This window comes from Phyllobates terribilis, unplaced genomic scaffold, assembly GCF_046119375.1.
Source record: "Phyllobates terribilis strain yellow unplaced genomic scaffold, ASM4611937v1 Scaffold_13__5_contigs__length_258822181, whole genome shotgun sequence".
In the NCBI taxonomy this organism is placed as follows: Eukaryota; Metazoa; Chordata; class Amphibia; order Anura; family Dendrobatidae; genus Phyllobates; species Phyllobates terribilis.
The window spans coordinates 86,146,245-86,166,680 of NW_027362773.1; the positions used below are offsets into that span (position 1 = coordinate 86,146,245).

The 20,436-nt window shown below is 42.5% G+C and overlaps 1 protein-coding gene across 5 annotated transcripts in view; it reads left to right on the forward strand.

Moving 5' to 3' along the window:
• The window catches only part of TP53I11 (tumor protein p53 inducible protein 11), a 48,434-nt gene that overhangs the window by 5,042 nt on the left and 22,956 nt on the right, over window positions 1-20,436 (forward strand). The window lies entirely within an intron of this gene.

Sequence of the window (20,436 nt, forward strand, 5' to 3'; positions counted from 1 at the left end):
GTGACTCTGCTTATGTAACATTCTGGGGTTTGGATGGTGACTATCGCCCTAATCAGTGTGTTGATGGCAGAATAAACTTAATAGAGGAGAATTCAAGGAGGAAGGTTTTTTTTCTTTTTTCTTAAAGGAACAGTGTATAGTATTTAGGATTACGGATTCTTTGTCCCCATGTCCTTGTTTCTTCACAGGATGCAAAACCTCTCTGTGTTTGATTTTGGTTTGCATAGGCGTCATTATTATCCAAACGCCTTGAGACATTCATTGGTTAATGAATTGGTTACAGCAGCGGTGGCATGATGGGAGGCTGGCACCACATTATCATCAAGTTTGCATATGAAGATCCTATGGTTTCCCCTTTGTCTCAAATTGTAGATTTGTCTCTGAAGTTTCTAGGGATCAGTTGTATGTGTGATCTACTCCAGGATGGTGCATTTCCAAATTGCCCTTTAAAGTGCAGGGGTATTTGACGCTTCAAGTTTGGCTCCATCTCCTGCCAGAAACTTAAAAGTGACAGCCAGGAATGCTGCCAAAAGGGCAGGTGCCAAAGATGGAGGTGCGACCACTGCCTAAGAGCTGTAACATACTCCATATGATCAGGACATGGGTTTCACAGGCAGTGACAGCAAGCTGGGAAATGGCTTCATAATGAATCGCTCACATCAAGAAAATGTCTTGCATCCTATTGCTGAATTTCCCTTGGGGCTGTTATAGCCGCCATCAAGTGTAATCTAACTGTATGGTGGCAGTAGGTGGCGAAGAGACCACCTGTGATGTCTACGAGAAGATGCTCTTCCCCTTTATTAGTGTCCCCATCCTTGCAGACCACCTGCTGCTAATGAACCATTGGATGACACTGGGGAGTGGATGCATACCCCCCCCGTCCCCCCCACCAAGGGGCTTATATGTTCTTCCATGCACAATAGTCCTGATACATTATTGCATTTGCAACTTTTTTTATCCTGTTGATTTACATCAAATTCCTAAAAGGTACAAATGTACTCCAGCCCTCCCCCCGAGTGATTTCATGTGCACCAGCACTTTTTGAGTTAATTTTGACATTTTAGCAGAGTGTGACTTTTTTTTTGTGCTGAAAAGGTTAAAGACAAATAACTTTTTTGGTTTTGCCTGACATTCATGAACAGTGTGCGCTATTTTTGAAGAATTGGGCACAAAGTCAATGAATGGCACAAGGCACAAAAAAAAAAAAAAAAAAAAGATGAATCTGATTCATAATGTTAGATTTCCACTAGATGAATTTTGGGTGGAGAAGCTCATTATGATGGATAGTAGTCACCAGGATGCCAGCTCTGTTCTTTGCGGCAATACTGTGATGGAAGACTCTACTATAGTTTAGCTTTATACCTCTTATGAGTTGGATGCAGCAGAGTTGATCATAGTCTTTTCCCGGGCTCATTATTGCTTGTGCCTTCCCGCTTGAAGTCCTATGTAAATAAAAAAAAAATCCAGATATCACATTGGTTCGCGCCAAATATGCTTGACCAACTGAGCTCTGTTGCATAATGACTAAGGAAGCTGGGGATCTAGTAAAAGCTGTTTGCTGACCCACAGATCATCGCTCCAGCACTGCCCGGTCCTAGTCTTTCCTGGATTGGACAAGTTCAGTTTGTGAATGTGATAAGGTGCAGCTACCATCCTCCTTGTATAAGTATTTGAGACCCTTTTGGTACATTAAAGGGTTAACAGTCGGGTGCCAGGTGCAGAATAACATCACCCCACGTTCTTCTTGTTGTAAAAATGTCTTCAATCCCACAACTTCCGCTGTGCTGTTAAACACCACAAGTCCTTTAGATACCAGTCTACTGCATGCCACGAGGAAGCGAGGGCAGAGCTAAAGAGGGGCACAGGGTACAGCTAGCTACAGCCTGGTAACTGCTGGCACAGAGGCATCAGGCTCCACAGAGACTGTGTGTGGGATATAGAGAGTAGGGCAGATTTCGTTGCACCGGTATCAGTGGCATTAGGAGGGATCATTGGGAGCCTGGCATCAAAAGGGGAAAAAAAGGGTAACAAAGTGACAAAGGAGGGCTGATATTGGGAGTTCAACCTCAGAGACTGGCATTGAGCCTGGAAATGATGGCTAACATTGGGTGGGAACCTGCGCATGCCTTGAAAAGTAAACCCAGAGAGATTGAGGTACATTGAAAATTGGAAGAATGGAAATCTGAGATGATCATTGGTAACTGGAAATGTGTTCATTGACACTAAAGAAGACCAGAGGCAGCCTGGGAAAGAGGCACTGCTAGATGACCAACAAAGAAGCCCTGAGACTGGTAAAGACCTGAAGAACAAGTGAATGAGCTTCCTACGAGAAGTAGCAAACCCAAGGCGCATGGTCAGGAATATTGGAACTGAGCGCATCGTCACCAAAAACTGGTAATGGCCGAGTCCTGCTAGACGGGGACGAAATCTCTGCTTCCAGCAGGCATGCCATAGCAACTTACAAGTCCAGTACTGGTAAAAGAGATTGGAAAGCTGGAACGCTACTAGGAAGGAAGCCATGGAGACTTGTATGGAAACCTTAGTACTAGTTGTCTTTAATGTTTATCTGTTCTTTAGCTCACAACCTACAGAAAGCATGGCTCACTGTCCCCATCACCAAAAACAAGTTAAAACTGTTTTGGTGCACAACAACTTGACGATAAAGAAACAAGCTAGAAGAATCAACGCCTTTGAAATGTGGTGCTGGAGAATGAGGTCAATTTTGGAACAAATCAAACCAGACATATCACTGGAAACAAGGACCACCAAGCTGCGACTTACCTACTTTGGACACATCATACGAAGAGAGCAATCACCAGAGAAGGACATCATGGTCAGAAGAATAGAAGGAACAAGACCAAGAGGAAGACCAACAACCTGATGGCTTGATACTATCAAGATAACGGTGAAGAAGACCCTAGTGGACCTGCCTAGGCTTGTACAAGATCGCTCTTCCTACAGTGTTCATCCATCAAGTCACCATGCCTCGAGATCAATCCCAAAGGCTGTTAATTAAAATAACCAGTCTAATAAGTCCTGGAACTGTCCAAATTCTCATATTGTGATTTGTCATCTACTATTTTTGCATGTGCCAATCCTCTGAGGCAAATAAAGAGACCTTGAAGAAAGTGGGAATTGGACCTTCCCAGTAGGAAGTAGTTAAAGAATTATTTTAATCTTTTTAAAATGTCAAAGTACTTGTAAAGACAAGCAACTGGGCAACTTTCCTCTTATTAAAAAATTATCTCCCTTCTCAAGAACAGAGGGATATTTAATTCTATAGTTTACCGCTCATTGCCTAGGTTACCAGCTATCGCTGCAGTCTATCAGAGGTGGCAGGATTAATAGGCACGATGCACAACACATGCAAGTTATTTGCTGCTGCAAGGTGCAGCTGTGGTCTCCGGTTCTGGCCAGCGTTGTTGCCTCTGCGCCGCTGATTCTGCTGGGGTAAAGCGGTCTCTGCGTGCAGGCCAGCGGAGCAACCATGACCTGGCCCCAAGTGCACAGGAGCTGGGAGGAAGGGAAGAACAACTGAGACAACAAACTTAAGAATAGAAACTAAATGAGTGAATCCTAGTGAACTGGAAATAAGAATGGGGCAGGTTATCAGCTGTGATCTCTGCTCCTCACACCCGCAGCTTGTGACTGACTCTTCTACAGAGTTTTCTGCCTGGAAAATAAAGATAGATAATCAGATCTAAGCGGATCAGTGGTAGAGCAAAATGTGTCGATAATCATCCCTGTGACTCAATGCGAACGTCACTCCAGGGACGAGCTTGTGCAAAATCATCCAGTTCTTCATCAAAAATAAAACTGATTGTCTTCCATATTGCCATCATTCAGTGTGTTTGCTTTTTTTTTCGGATGGCATTTTTGCACGCAGACTCCGCGTCTGTCAGAGCAGCCCTTTTTAATATTAGTGTGGTATCCAATTATTAACATTGCGAACACACGTATGTAAAATATGCTCCTTTAAACCTGGCCTTAAAGAGAACCTAACAGTAGGTCAAAGTGTCCACTTTTTGCACTTATTTTATTTCTACTACTTCCCTGAGTATTCAGGTCCTTTTTAAGACTCCTGAATGCTAAACCTATTTAATTACGCAGCTGTATAATAGTAGGAAAGGTATGCCTCATATAAAGACTATTTTGCCATTCAGGATCCATGGAAAGCTGGATGTTTGAGCACTTTAGAGGAAGCTTTAATGGCTGCCAGCTGGATTTCCTTCTATAGAAGAGGCTCAAGCACTTCTATAAACCAGAGATTTCCCCATTATGGGGCACAGCACACTTTAATGTCATTATTGCAGCTTTGGGGGTGTGCAGAGCTCCTCCTACATGATGCATTACTGTTAGTGGTTCCTCTTAACGAGGATTTATTGCCTCTGCTTTCCTGCCCTGTAATATATATTGCTTATTACAGCTTTCAAGAGGATTATATTTAATTTCTTGAAAGCCAAAAAAAACTGTAAATGATTAAAGGAGTCACAAACACAGAGGGACATCAATACCCAGCGCTTCGATTACTATCTGCAGTGCTAATTACCAATATGGTCATCTGTTCTTCACCTAATTTTTCAGTGTTATTTAGATTTACTCCAGTCCCCTCTAAAGCTGCATACAGAATTCTGCTAGTTGTTCTTGGAAACAGACTACAGAGTAAGTGGTTTGTTGTCAGGCATGTGACCAAATGGCTGCACTCTGTGATGGTCTTCTGTGCTCTAGCAATGCACCATTGAATCGTGAATGCAGCTCTGGATGTGATTTTTGTAACAGTATTTATTGTGTACAAGATAAAAAAAGATACATTCTTGCAGATCCGATGATGCATTCTGACATTTATTTTAATATCATCACTTAAAGAAACTTTTAAGCCCTTTATTAAAGTTATCTTTATTTATGAACCATAAAAATGAATGGGTTTCTTCTCGAAACGCGCGTCGGGTGTGGTGGGTCCCTGGCCTGGTTCACTACAGGTAACATTACCTTTATTCCCCTCTGTTATTACATGCATAGTCCCCTCCTATTTTGGGGTTCCATATGAAGATCATGTTGTGACTCATTATTATATAACTGATTGATGTTTAAGGAAAGTGAATATCACATGTGATTTACGATGTATTGACACGATCTGTATCCCCCACTTACATTAATATTTTGTTATACTGATTTTATTAATTTTATGGTTCATAAATAGATACTTTTAAGGCCTTTCTATGCCTCTTTTTTGGCTGTAATGATCACTTATTGAGGATTTTGAACCTTGTCAGCTGCCCGAGGGGGAAGGAGATTGATTCTGTCCATAAATTGTCTCGAGCAGCACATGGAAACAAAAAGACTACTGAAAATATATTATTTATAATGCTAGCATGTCTAGAAATTACTTTTAAACTGACTTTTTTTGGACTTTTGGTAGCAAAATGATTAATGGGATCACCCCTGTTGATATTGGGATCTGGCAGTCGGACATCTCTTGGGATCCGCACGCTGTCATGTGCTTATTAATCACCGCACCCAGTATCGCATGTTTTCATAGGAAGATGTCCAGTTCTGTCTACAGTTGCACAGTGTCCATCAGGAGAAGTTCTTGTGGGAACTTTTTTTGTATCAACATATTTGCAGGTGGTGACCAAGGCCGAGTATGCGATCACACTGGTATAGTTTTGGATACCCCCACCTTTCCGTTGGAAGCAGATAACGGCCACACCCAGTGTTTTATTACAGGGACATTTATAGCATTAGAAAAAACATAGCTGTTTTCTGTCATGTACAGCACCACCCCTGTCCGCATCTAGTATTGCAGCTCAATACTAGTCACTTCAATGGTACTTAGCTGCAATACCAGACACAACCTCTAGACAAAAGTGGCACTGTTTTAGAAGACGGCAGCCATGTTGTCTAATTTTGAACGACTTGGTTAATGACACTTCAAAGTCACATAAAAATTATCAGTTTAGTCAGCGATTTACGTGAAGCTGTATATTTTAATTTACCTCTGCACAGAAATTCATCAGAACAATCTACTTGCCTATATTTTCTAATCCTGTCCATGCTTCGTGCCCGTCGGCACTAATATTTCCATGTAGTGGCCAAATCTGTGTTGCCCCCCCCCTTTGTTTCTACTACTGAGCAGCTCCTCGTGGGAGGGGCTATAGTGTGATTGACAGCTCTGCCATGAAGCCAGTATCTTGGAACCATAGAAGAAAAAAGGATTTTCCGGCACTTCCATCCATAGAATTTAATATATTTTTTTTATTAGAAATTCATTTAAAATCATGAGGATAGAACCTTACCCGTGTCTGCTGTGCACTACGCCCTTAGTCTAGGCGGATTCCCTTCCTTTCTCCTCTGTGTGAATGTCTCTGTACTGCAGTTCTGACTGTTTATTAACAGAAATTTGCTGGGTTTTTTTTGTGTTTTTCTTGCTGATCTGCTCCCTGGCTTCTGTGGCTTTGCCAGTCGTTGTACGATCCCTTTATTCTCAGCCTCGCTTGCTCTGACTTCGCCCAGCGCTGGGGAAATAACAGGAAGTTGTAGTGGTGGAGAGAGTGTTTGGGAGTCAACTGTCAGAAGAACAGCGTTATTGAAGTGCGAGCTGGAAAAATGCCAGATTTTGAGTATATAATGAAGTATTGAGACTTCTCAAGGGGATTGGGGGGAGCAGCCCCCTTAATGAATAGTGGTCCTTAATTACAGCCTGGCGCTCCAGTCTAAGGATCCCTGAGGATTTGTAAGATGGTCCTGCCGTTCGCCGCTTCTATCAGCTAATGACTCTCATCGTCTTGGCGCAGGAATGTAATTACTGTCGTGTTAACATTTATGCAGATCGCTGTGAAAGGGAAACCTTAGGTCCTGTGATAGAAGAATTAACTGCTGAATTATTATGTGTCTGTACAGGGGTGCAGGAGCTGTCACCCAGCTTTCCCTGAATGGAGTTGTCATCCTGCTTCTTCTGTTAAAAAGGGAAATCTTTTTGTTATCCAATTCCTCAAACGATAAGCGGATCACAAGGAATCCTACTGCTGGGATCCCCAGTGATCAGCTGGAATCGTTTCCTACAGCGCCACCACAGGAGAAATGAGGCATTACACAGTGCCTATTAAAATCAATGAGCCTGCCGGAGTAATGCATGGACTGGCTGGACCCTCAAAGTAAGGACACGGATTTTACATGAGTATTTGTAATTCAACAACACTACAATATTATATCATATATTGCATATATGACTATTCACTAACTTATAAATGTATCCGACTCCAAAACTGATGAATAAAATGTAGAATTTATTTAATATTTGAGGCAAAATTAGACCAAAAGGACAAAGGGAATAAACACGGGGGAAAAAGACATGATCCCAGAAAAAAAATGGGGCTATAGGGAGTGAATATAAATAATGATATACCTGATTGAATATAATGGGGTATAAATATATAGCAGCTGATAGGTGTTTAAAACTTCTGGGTATGTAAGTACAATACGTAAACGCCATATAATCCTGCTGTAAAGATACACGCCATCCACTGGAGTTTGTGGGGTGCCTGTACATGGTATGTTTAACTCTCTTCCCTGTTTGAATATTGCATTGTTCATATGATGGCGTGTATCTTTACAGCATGATTATATGGTGTTTACTTATACCCAGAAGTTTTACACACCTATCAGCTGCTATATATTTATACCCCATTATATTCAATCAGGTATGCCATTATTTATATTCTCTCCCTATAGCCCCATTTTTTTTTCTGGGATCACGTCTTTATCCCGTGTTTATTCCCTTTTTGCCTGATTTTAATCTCAAATATGAAATAAATTATACATATTATTCCTCATTTTTTGTGTCTATTCACTTTATTGAGTAGGATACATTTTATGAGTATTTGTAAGCCTAAATCAGGTGAGGAACAATCAGAGGAGAAGTATAATAGAAGCTAGTCACCACTTCTGCATCTTTCACCCACTCCTGGTTTTGGCTTACAAATACTGATGGGAAATGCTGAATGTGTGAACCTGTGTTTGCATGAGTTTCCTCCCACACTCCAAGGACATACAGATAGGGAATGTAGATTGTGAGCCCCAATGGGGACAGTGATGATGTATTTAAAGCATTGCGGAATATGAAGGCGCTATGTAAGCAGTGAATATTAGGCAGAAATAGCAGAGCTCCCATAGACTGAGCGTGTGCACCTCCGACCCATTGATGACTAGGTCTTAAAGCCCCTTTCACGGGGGTCCCAATGGTCGGACTCACAACTATCAGCACATTATTCTCTTTTAATAGAAAATCAGCCCCCCCCCCCTCATTCTTTCCCATATAACTGAGCATTGGTGCTTTTGGTGATTGGTGATGATGGTGGTGGTGGTTCATGATGATGATGATGGTGGTGATGGTTGATGATGATGGTGGTTCACTGGTTTATCTGAAGAATTTCCAGATTGTCTGATCTTCTCAGTCCGGACTTTATTATAGTTTACACTGCATTAGAGACCTATCCAGTTTATCAGATGCCCAATAAAAGGTATATCCCTCCATATTCTGTAAAAAATCCTTCCACACCAGACCTCACATTCCCAGGCAGTAACTTTCTGCAAATAAAAGTTTGTGCACGCAACGCTTGAATGTGAATTGATTTGCAACTGGGAAATTGTGTTTCTCTGCCAGGTGTCGCCTACTGAGCGCCGTGCAGCTGGCAAATATTCATGCCCGTCTAGTGGCGACATGTCTGCCAGCCAAATGTCAGTGACTGATCCTGGGAGGAATTTTACTCTACAAAGAGAAGTAGGGGAGAGGCAGTGAGGGATGTTCAGGGGGGTTCACAGTTCTATATTCCCCCTTCCCTAAAGCTCAGAAACAATCGCTTGTGCACATCTGAGATCTAAACGTTGTAACAAACTGCAGCAGTGTGAACAGGACTTTAAATGGAAAAGGTTTCTGTTCATTATCAGCTAGCAGAGATCTTGGAGTTGAAGGAGAAAGTTGATTTAAAAGGGGAAAAACTGCAAATTTGTCCTGATTGGGTGCAGGACCTGTGTGTGCTACATGTGTTATATGGTAGTGCTCTGCATACTACAACCCCCAGCAGACTCTGAGAGTTGGTTTGCTAAAAATAGAGAGAGATTAACTCTGGGTAAACCGCAGAGTAGAAAGGAAGCTGCTGAGCCGATCTGTTACCGCTGATTCTAGGTGTATTTGTGAATGAAAGTCCTGGGCTGGTTTCCTGGACGTGTGGTTTGGTATTTACTGGCGTACGTGAGATACTGTATATGGGGGAGGGGAGAGTACATGGGACTGATGACCGCAGGTAACCTCACGTTAAATATAAACATGTCATGTGCGATCCTCCTCCTCCCCTGCATCATGGTACATGCATCTTACAAAGTGTTTACATGGGTAAACGTTGGCGATGGGCATAATATTGACATTGGCACCATAATATGGCAAAGCTGCGGTCTGCGCTGCTTCCCGGATAAACCTGCACGAGCACATAGAAGACAATTCTATGAAATAAGTGGCTCCAGGCTGATTCACAACAGTCTGCGGAGGAAATAATGCAATGATGACAATTCTAATGATCAAGCTATGAATGGTGACCTGCGTTCTGCTGATGGGATCTCTGTGTTTTATAAAAGGAGACCTCCCCATAAAAGTGATGTAAATATACAAATAATCTACTTAAACGGAATATATCTTCAGGTTTTTGCCACTTAATCTGAGAGTAGCATAATGTAGAGACAGAGACCCTGATTCCAGAGCTGCACTCACTATTCTGGTGCAGTCAGTGTACATACATCACATTACTGATCCTGAGTTACATCCTGTATAATACCCCAGAGCTGCACTCACTATTCTGCTGGTGCAATCACTGTGTACATACATTACATTACTGATCCTGAGTTACATCCTGTATTATACTCCAGAGCTGTACATACATTACTGATCCTGAGTTACATCCTGTATTATACTCCAGAGCTGCACTCACTATTCTGCTGGTGCAGTCACTGTGTACATACATTACATTACTGATCCTGTACTGATCCTGAGTTACATCTTGCATTATACTCCAGAGCTGCACTCACTATTCTGCTGGTGCAGTCACTATGTACATACATTACATAACTGATCCTGAGTTACATCCTGCATTATACTCCAGAGCTGCACTCACTATTCTGCTGGTGCAGTCACTGTGTACATACATTACATTACTGATCCTGTACTGATCCTGAGTTACATCCTGTATTATACTCCAGAGCTGCACTCACTATTCTGCTGGTGCAGTCTCTGTGTACATACATTACATTACTGATCCTGAGTTACATCCTGTATTATACACCAGAGCTGCACTCACTATTCTGCTGGTGCAGTCACTGTGTACATACATTACATTACTGATCCTGTACTGATCCTGAGTTACATCCTGTATTATACTCCAGAGCTGCACTCTCTATTCTGCTGGTGCAGTCACTGTGTACATACATTACATTACTGATCCTGTAATGATCCTGAGTTACCTCCTGTATTATACTCCAGAGCTGCACTCACTATTCTGCTGGTGCAGTCACTGTGTACATACATTACATTACTGATCCTGAGTTACCTCCTGTATTATACTCCAGAGCTGCACTCACTATTCTGCTGGTGCAGTCACTGTGTACATACATTACTTATTCTGTACTTAGCAGAGTTTCAGTTATGCAGTGCTACTTGTACTATTTTTCTCTGCATCCCATTATTGTACATATTAAAGATGAGCGAATGAATTCATGGGATCCTGGTGCAATGACTACATCAGTATTCTGTGGCCACCAGACAGGAGCCCTGCGAGCCTTGTCCGACCTGCTGGGATCCCCGCCACCTCATCGGATAAGTAGCACGACGCAGAGTCCTGCATGGGTCACAACATGACGATGACGTGTCGGATTCCAGCAGCTCGGAAACGGTTCGCAGGTTCCTGGCCGGTGGCCCAGACTATCGATGTGGCTTCTGGACTCTGGTCCTGTGGATTTGTTAATATAAAGACCATATAGCCAGAATGCAAATCAATAGAGTAACTTTCAAGCCGAACCTGAGCCGGCAGGGAATGCTAGTGGATTCCATCTATGAAGACAGCAGAATTGTGAATTTGGCTCTGAAGTATGATACAGACCATAATTTTGAGATAGATATGATTAAAGTAACAATTCCCACTTCTATCAGAATCTCCTAATATGAGATTGTTAGTCCCTCAGCAGCTGTTTATGGCGGCCTGTACCTTGCTGTCTGCTCATGAGCGGAGTTCTTTTCCTTTGGCCTCCCTGCTGTAATGGAAGAGATCATCTTGTACAGATCATCCAACGATGATAAATATATTGGGTAATTGTAATTTATGCAATTCTCCAATATGCACATGGCAGTCGTTACAAGGACAGAAAAAGGCCATGCGAGTCTTCTCTGCAGCCGAGGCCGCGTCCTGCAGATTAGATGGAGTGATGACATTACTTCTTGCTTCTGCAGTTTGTTACATCCCTAACAGATGTCACGGTGTGACAGCACTCGTCCCACATGCTGCCAGGAGTTATGAGCTTCATGCCCGGCTGATGCCACAAACATCCATTATATTGATACAATGTTTAGTGGTGGAAGGGTTAACGAGGTTAATGGGATAACGAATTATCCCCAAAGACCACTAGATGAGCAATGAGGCGCGAGGTGTCCGGTGCCTCCGTGATGTCACTTACTAATAAAATCAATATGTGTCCGGCTGACCAAATAAATTCTCTAGTTATATTTTTATGAACTTTCTAACATACTTTATCATTCATCATTATTTCTGCTTAGGAAATGTCATGTAGGGAATCTATAGGATACCACATCTAAGGATTTGCTATGTTGTATCAGGCGGATACATTTTAACTGCACTGATACATTGTAACAAACTATATAGAACAGGAAAGGGGAGTTTAGCTCAGAGGATTGGATACAATTGTAGCAAACCATGAGCTGGGAGATAGGAGCTTATAAAATGGTTCCAGCCTCTGAATGTAAACTAGAGCGTTCCTCCTGTTCATTGACTGCAAACAGAGATGTTGAAAATGGTAAGGAACGGAAACCCAAATGTAACTTTATTAGAAAGTTTTATCTATACCGCAGAACGGTTTCATCAATAGATCCAGCTCTGTATCTGTATCATAGAAAGGTGAAACATTTTTCTTTTTGGAAATAAATATGGAAAGTAGAGAGTAAATGTGTACAGCTGAGAATGTACCAGGTACTGTGCATTTACAATAGTGCTTGTAGGAGGGTCCCAGATCTGTCACCTAAGAAAATAATAAGAAATTTACACTTGTCTCATTCATCAACAGATTACAACATTCAAGTGATAAGTGCCATAAAGATACCTGAAAAATCTTCTCCCTTCTTCTTCTTCTCTCTTCTTCTTCTCTCTTCTTCTTCTTCTCTCTTCTTCTTCTTCTCTCTTCTTCTTCTTCTCTCTTCTTCTTCTTCTCTCTTCTCTCTTCTTCTTCTTCTCTCTTCTTCTCTCTTCTTCTCTCTTCTTCTTCTCTCTTCTTCTTCTTCTCTCTTCTTCTTCTCTCTTCTTCTTCTCTCTTCTTCTTCTTCTCTCTTCTTCTTCTTCTCTTTCTTCTTCTTCTTCTTCTTCTTCTTCTTCTTCTTCTCTCTTCTTCTTCTTCTCTTCTTCTTCTTTCTTCTTCTTCTCTCTTCTTCTCTCTTCTTCTTCTTCTTCTTCTCTCTTCTTCTTCTTCTCTCTTCTTCTCTCTTCTTCTTCTCTCTTCTTCTTCTCTCTTCTTCTTCTCTCTTCTTCTTCTTCTCTCTTCTTCTTCTTCTCTCTTCTTCTTCTTCTCTCTTCTTCTCTCTTCTTCTTCTTCTCTCTTCTCTCTTCTTCTTCTTCTTCTCTCTTCTTCTCTCTTCTTCTTCTTCTTCTTCTTCTTCTTCTTCTTCTCTCTTCTTCTTCTTCTTCTTCTTCTCTCTTCTCTCTTCTTCTCTCTTCTTCTTCTCTCTTCTTCTTCTCTCTTCTTCTTCTCTCCTTCTTCTTCTTCTCTCTTCTTCTCTCTTCTTCTTCTTCTCTCTTCTTCTTCTTCTCTCTTCTTCTTCTTCTTCTTCTTCTTCTTCTTCTTCTTCTTCTTCTTCTTCTCTCTTCTTCTTCTTCTCTCTTCTTCTTCTCTCTTCTTCTTCTTCTCTCTTCTTCTTCTTCTCTCTTCTTCTTCTTCTCTCTTCTTCTCTCTTCTTCTTCTTCTCTCTTCTTCTTCTTCTTCTTCTTCTTCTTCTTCTTCTTCTTCTTCTTCTTCTCTCTTCTTCTTCTTCTTCTCTTCTTCTTCTCTCTTCTTCTCTCTTCTCTCTTCTTCTCTCTTCTTCTTCTTCTCTCTTCTTCTTCTTCTCTCTTCTTCTTCTCTCTTCTTCTCTCTTCTTCTTCTTCTTCTCTCTTCTTCTCTCTTCTTCTTCTTCTCTCTTCTTCTTCTTCTCTCTTCTTCTTCTTCTCTCTTCTTCTTCTTCTCTCTTCTTCTTCTTCTCTCTTCTTCTTCTTCTCTCCTTCTTCTTCTTCTCTCCTTCTTCTTCTTCTCTCCTTCTTCTTCTTCTCTCCTTCTTCTTCTTCTTCTCTCCTTCTTCTTCTTCTTCTCTCTTCTTCTTCTTCTTCTTCTCTCTTCTTCTTCTTCTTCTCTCTTCTTCTTCTTCTCTCTTCTTCTTCTCTCTTCTTCTTCTTCTTTTTTCCTTTCGTGATTGGCTGCAGTGGTCCAATATTTTAACATTATCTGTAGCCAATTTTTTTGTTGATCCTTGGAAAACCATTTTAACCCATTTATGATGGGTCAAAACATTGTGTTTTACATAGGACTGCAGTTAGTCATATCATACTCTCATGAATGCTACTTTTTTTTTGTCATCATGCACAAATGAGGCAGCACCGCCAATTTGGCTCTGCTACATCTGTGCACTGAAATCCTTGGTAAAGCGACCATCATTGCTCTGACTTGTCATATATTCAGTTAGGACAGTGCAGTCCTATGCAAAGCACCATGCGATCACATTGTGTATTCTCCCAGATAACAAACTCTGCTTTGCTACAATTAATAGCAGGAGTTGAAACTCAGAGTGGAAAAACTGTCTGAATGCTGCATTGTAGGGACCCCTGGAGCGGGAGGAAATCCTGCCCCGTGGATGAGTCAGGCTGGGCCGCCAGGCTTCCTATGTTATTGCAGGAGCTGTTTGTGTATATCTGCTCTGCACGTTGCGTATGTCTCTGCGTAAGTGTGAGCCAATGTTTCTACGAGGAAGGAATTGGTGAGGAGTCTCGTCTGCCAAGGACTCTTACGTGAGTGTCGTAGTGTGGGGAAATTCTGGCAGAAAGTAGTGACGACGCCAACAGGAGGAGGGGGTTGTAGTGAAACATGGAAGGGATTTGTTTTCCTTGGTGCTTGATGTCCTCCTATGGGGTCTCTCCTAGGTTTAGGTTGTGGACAAATCTTTAAGCCTACGAGATTGCGGAGAGTCTGGGCTAATGATTAAATTGTCCATCTCCAATTTAAGGGATTGTCTACCTTGGAAAATCCATGACCGAGGAGGAGGAGGGCCTTCTAACGGGGTCTCCGCAGTCGAATGGTATCTTGGTAGGGGCAGCCGGAGGTCTAACTTGAAGCTCCTTGTCCACAATACAACATTTGTAACCGGGCCCCCACCTTCCATGTGTCATTCATAATGCTGGGGTTGTCTTTTGGGAGAGAAGGGTCAATGTGTTCCCAAATGTGACTGCCACCGCTGAAAACTTTAAAGCTGTGTTTCTGGGGGCAGGTCGGTATAGTGGCTTTTGAGACCCCCTCATTGTCATATACTTTAGCATCCAGAGTTGATGACCCCTTTAAAGGTATTTTGTAACCTTTATGATTCGGGAGGCCCCATCCCCCTGCCTTCCGACCTGCTGCTTTTGCTGGGGACCGTGCGCCCCTGTCTGACCGACTGCCCAAACTGTGCGCTCTCTGATGTTGCGAGCAGTGGTAGCACTGGAGGAGCGCAGGGACAAGGATGATGGCCAGATCCAGCAATCCAGACAGCTGCAGAGCAGCGCTTACAAGCTTTATAGACAAGCTTGACAGTGCAGCACTCCTTGCCTAGGAGCTTGCAGAGGTGACCGGTAACATCGGCAATGAGCAGTGACCTATAGAACTAAAAATCCCTCCAGTCCAGAGAGGATTTTTAATAAGTGGAGAAGAGTAAAGTTATTTTTTTTTACAAGCACTTTGCAATTTTAGCTATTTATCAACTTCAGCTTAACCCTTTAAGACTCCTTTTACTTGTATAAAGACAATGTCCTTGATTGAAATTTCCTTCCAGCTCCCATTCTTACACTTTTTCACTCTGGAAGTACTGGGTTGATTTTTGGGACATTCTGTGGGACCCCAATGGCTGTTTGCATCGGTGGCCATGTTGTAATTGCTTTGGATAAAGACATTGATGTGGATGATTGTTTGGACTGTGAGGAAACAAATGCAAACGCAGACATAAGTGTTAGAGTAAGGGGTTGTTAAAATGAAAACTTGTAGGGGTTGATTAGTTAGATCATATTGATGACCAATTCTTAGGATACGCCATCAATAAGATACCCGGCGCCATCACTTAACCAGTTGTTTGTTCCAGTGTAAACAGATTGAACCAAGCGGTGCAGTGCAGCTCCATTCATCATGTAGCAGCTGCTGCCAGGTGCTGCAGAACAAGTCCTATTAAGATGGGTCATCAATATCTTGTGAATGGACAACCCCTTTAATTACTAATAGGATCAAATGATCTGTGAGTTTTATGTATATACTTTGTATCTATTTTGTGTTCTATTTTACTTTTACATCCTTTTATACGCACTTTTACGCTTTCCTCCAGATATTGGAAAGTGGTCAGTGAATGGAAACCATCTAGTAGACATCAAGAGGCTGAAAACTCATCCTGACTTAAACTTTCATCTATGGCAGGCACGTCAAACTCAAAACACACAGCGGGCCAAAATGAAAAACTTGGACAAAGTTACGGGCCAACCAGTATACAGCATAATGGGCCCCACACAGTCCTCCATACAGCATAATGGGCCCCACACAGTCCTCCATACAGCATAATGGGCCCCACATAGTCCTCCATACAGAATAATGGCCCCACATAGTCCTCCATACAGAATAATGGCCCCACATAGTCCTCCATACAGTAATATGGGCCCCACATAGTCCTCCATACAGAATAATGGGCCCCACATAGTACTCCATGCAGTATAATGGGCCCCACATAGTACTCCATGTAGCATAATGGGCCCCACATAATCCTCCGTGCAGTATAATGGGGCCCACATAGTCCTCCGTGCAGTATAATGGGGCCCACATAGTCCTCTGTGCAGTATAATGGAGCCCACATAGTCCTCCGTGCAGTATAATGGGCCCCACATAGTCCTCTGTGCAGTATAATGGAGCCCACATAGTCCTCCGTGCAGTATAATGGAGCCCACATAGTCCTCCGTGCAGTATAATGGAGCCCACATAGTCCTCCGTGCAGTATAATGGGGCCCACATAGTCCTCCGTGCAGTATAATGGGGCCCACATAGTCCTCCGTGCAGTATAATGGGGCCCACATAGTCCTCCGTGCAGTATAATGGGGCCCACATAGTCCTCCGTGCAGTATAATGGGGCCCACATAGTCCTCCGTGCAGTATAATGGGGCCCACATAGTCCTCCGTGCAGTATAATGGGGCCCACATAGTCCTCCGTGCAGTATAATGGGGCCCACATAGTCCTCCGTGCAGTATAATGGGGCCAACATAGTCCTCCGTGCAGTATAATGGGGCCCACATAGTCCTCCGTGCAGTATAATGGGGCCCACATAGTCCTCCGTGCAGTATAATGGGGCCCACATAGTCCTCCGTGCAGTATAATGGGGCCCACATAGTCCTCCGTGCAGTATAATGGGGCCCACATAGTCCTCCGTGCAGTATAATGGGGCCCACATAGTCCTCCGTGCAGTATAATGGGGCCCACATAGTCCTCCGTGCAGTATAATGGGGCCCACATAGTCCTCTGTGCAGTATAATGGGGCCCACATAGTCCTCCGTGCAGTATAATGGGGCCCACATAGTCCTCCGTGCAGTATAATGGGGCCCACATAGTCCTCCGTGCAGTATAATGGGGCCCACATAGTCCTCCGTGCAGTATAATGGGGCCCACATAGTCCTCCGTGCAGTATAATGGGGCCCACATAGTTCTCCGTGCAGTATAATGGGCCCACATAGGGGAAGTAGTTCTGGTGTCGGGGGCCAAATATAATACCCCTGCAGGTCAGTTTTGGCCCACGCGACAGAGTTTGACAGTTATACTCTGTCATCAAGACTATTACAACAATAAATATACGAATTGAATTCATCATGAACTTTACCCCCCAAAAAATCTGATTCTTCAGGAAATGAATTTTTGGGAATTCTATTTGCACAGCTCCAGCAAAATGACACTAAACCGTACACTACTATTTAGCATGATTCTTAATATGGCTCTGAAGGGGTTAAAAAAAAGTTATACTTTGCTGTCTTGCCAACCCAGCTCCCTGCACGCTCTTCCTCTTACTTTGGATCGGTCTTCTCTTAGATCTTGGGTCTGGATCTTTCGGCGCTGAAAAAGTTTTCATGTGACTCGCAACGTATGTTAGTGACATTGATTAGTTGTGACTGAGTGGGACGACGCTCGTCATTGTTGTGGGTCGCACTGCACGGACCACTTGACGGTAATATCCAAATTGAAGACCCATCTGCAGCCAGTGGCGGACGGAGTGGTTTTCTGCTGGGGCGAAGACTGAAGTATAATTTTTGCACAGCAAATTTTGTATCAAATGCAAAATGGAAATGATACAGCTGCAGTGTTTGGTACATTGTGTCTCTGCTGAACGCCTATCCCAGGTTCTCAGACTCTGGCTGTAAATTAGTGTTCCTATGCACCTCAAGCAGAGATTATTCTATAACACAAAGTTCCTGAACTTTTTCTTTGTAGAAATAAATATCAAAAGTTTTATAAATAAACACTGATGAGATTTTGCTTTGCCAGTAGTGGTTGTAAGAAGTTAACTCTTAGAAAGTTGCAAAACTATTTTACAGTACAGTGATTTTAAACTTTTATTCACTTTAAACTAGAAAAGTTTTCCCCTTGATTTGCGCTGATTAAATTCTAAACAAGTTTTGCAAAAAGGCGGACAATCAAATCCTGGAGTGCGAGTCGCATTCTCTGCTGCCAGCGGTTACGTGCCTGTGCTGTGATTGCATAATTACAGACTTTACTGCATGTTGCTGAGTAAAACAGGAAAACCTTTGCGTGCAAGGAAATCCTTATTCCTAGGGATGAAATCCAAGGAATTTCTGGAAGGATGTGCTACAGCTTCCATGTGCAGTGGATGACTGACAGCGCAGGCGGCCGGGATTGTTAACGAACTGTAATGCAGAAAATATGGGGACAAGCAATTTACAAGCAGGGTGCAATAACCAATGTGGACCTTTAAAAAGATCTATATAAAGGGCAAATCCAAGACCCCATAGCTCTCCCAGATCGCTTACTGTTGATACATTTTGGAATGTGAGTTTCCTTATTGTGTTTATTCAATGCATTGCTGCCCTCTGTCATTAATAGTTCTGATCATCCTGGTTTAGGAATATAATTCCATACCTGCGGTGATGACTGACACATGGTCAAATCTGTAGAAAAAGGCATATTTAACTATGCAGATTTGTATGCCTATAGGGTTTGTGGAAAGCTGAGTATGTACTGATGGCCATCTGCACTGGCAAGCCAATATCCTTTCTTTGACTACTTTTACGTCAAGTTTATTACTGTTGCCCGCTGACCATATAAACAAGAAAAAAAAGTTTCCAAAATGGCTGATGTTTGACTGTGTTCCCCAATTGTACTAGTGGGAACAGTTTGGGTTGAGTTGAAGAATGCATTAGTGCTCACAAAGCGAATAATAAATGGCCCTGGAAAGTTTTTCATCCATTACTTATAGTGACTTTTATTATTGCTACTTCCAATAGGTGGCACTAGAGTTCTAGGCCTCTTCCTCTCTGAAGAGGCAATTTGCACATCCATCAAAGTGAAATGATAAAATTATTTGCAAGCTGCCACCACTAGGGGGAGCTCACTGAAGACTGATTTACTAATGATCTTAATGGGAACAGTAGAAATCCATGTATTGTGAGCGCCCTCTAGTGGTCGCAGTCAGCAGCAAAGTTTATGGAGTTGAAAGTTGCTCCAGTTGTTGCAAACATCCTGCAGAATGCTAGAAAGCTATTTTGACTAATGGAAGGAAATCTGATTCAGGGATCCTATATATTTCATGGTGTTCCAGCTGTTACATAAGTTAACACCCCCATCACTTTGTCCAGGAGATGAGACTTGCAGGCGATGATGGCATAAATTCGGCGCTGCCTCCTCCCGTGCCGGCTGTATCCATGGGTACGCTGCGATGAGGCATGTGTGAAGGGGACGCACATAATAACCAGGTGTCATCTTGTTATTTCTTGCAGATTGTGTAGATTGGATTTCTCAGATATTATGCAAAAGTAGACAGTGCCACTGCGCCTGCATTAACACTGGAGGGGTCTCGCTACTTCAGACAGCGCCAAGTCCATTTTTAGCACCGTCCTGGTCGTCTTAAAGTTAACTGACCATACAATTGTGCCAGTGTCCAATAATCCAAAAGCATCTGATAATCTGCCATCTCTCAGTTCCGAGAGAGTTGACATTAAACATTTGATGGATTAGAGGGCGCCCGGTCTATCCCTTGAGATACAATGTGTCTGTTTTCCTAAAGTCTCTACTAAAATCTGCAGCAATTTTTGTTTTTTTTTTGCATTGTTTGGTTCCTCTGCTATTCCTCCTGGAAATACATTTGATAGCCGATACCGTTCCGTTTGTCAATGGAGCATGTTGCACACATTGACCGATCATCATAGGGCACATTCTGTTAATAACGGGAAATAATGACACCAAGTTGTTAAAAAAAAAAAAAGTTTCCAGGAGGAGTAATAGAGGAATGATATAGCGCTGAGGAAAAGTAAGAATTCTGAGGCCTCTTTTTTTTCATGGTCAATACAAGTATTTACTGAAACAGACGCCGGGTACTTTTAATACATTAAATTTCCTCTTGTCCACTGTACATTTGACCTGAAAGATGGCAGATTGTCGGTCACTGAAAGTTCCCTATAAAAGGAGGTTTATTGTAGAGGATTTTATCAAGACCAGAAAGCAAAACCTCCTGATGGGTTCCTGCTGCTCAGTCTTCTGCTTGTGCCAGAGTATCAGATTTTCTGGATTATCAGTTGCACATATACAGCGAGCTTTCCAAGCTGATTCCACGCTATTAATACTTTTACGTTGGATTGCTGCTTTGTTATTCAGTCTCATTATGATTCCGGCTCATTAATCTGCTTGAAACTCTTGTT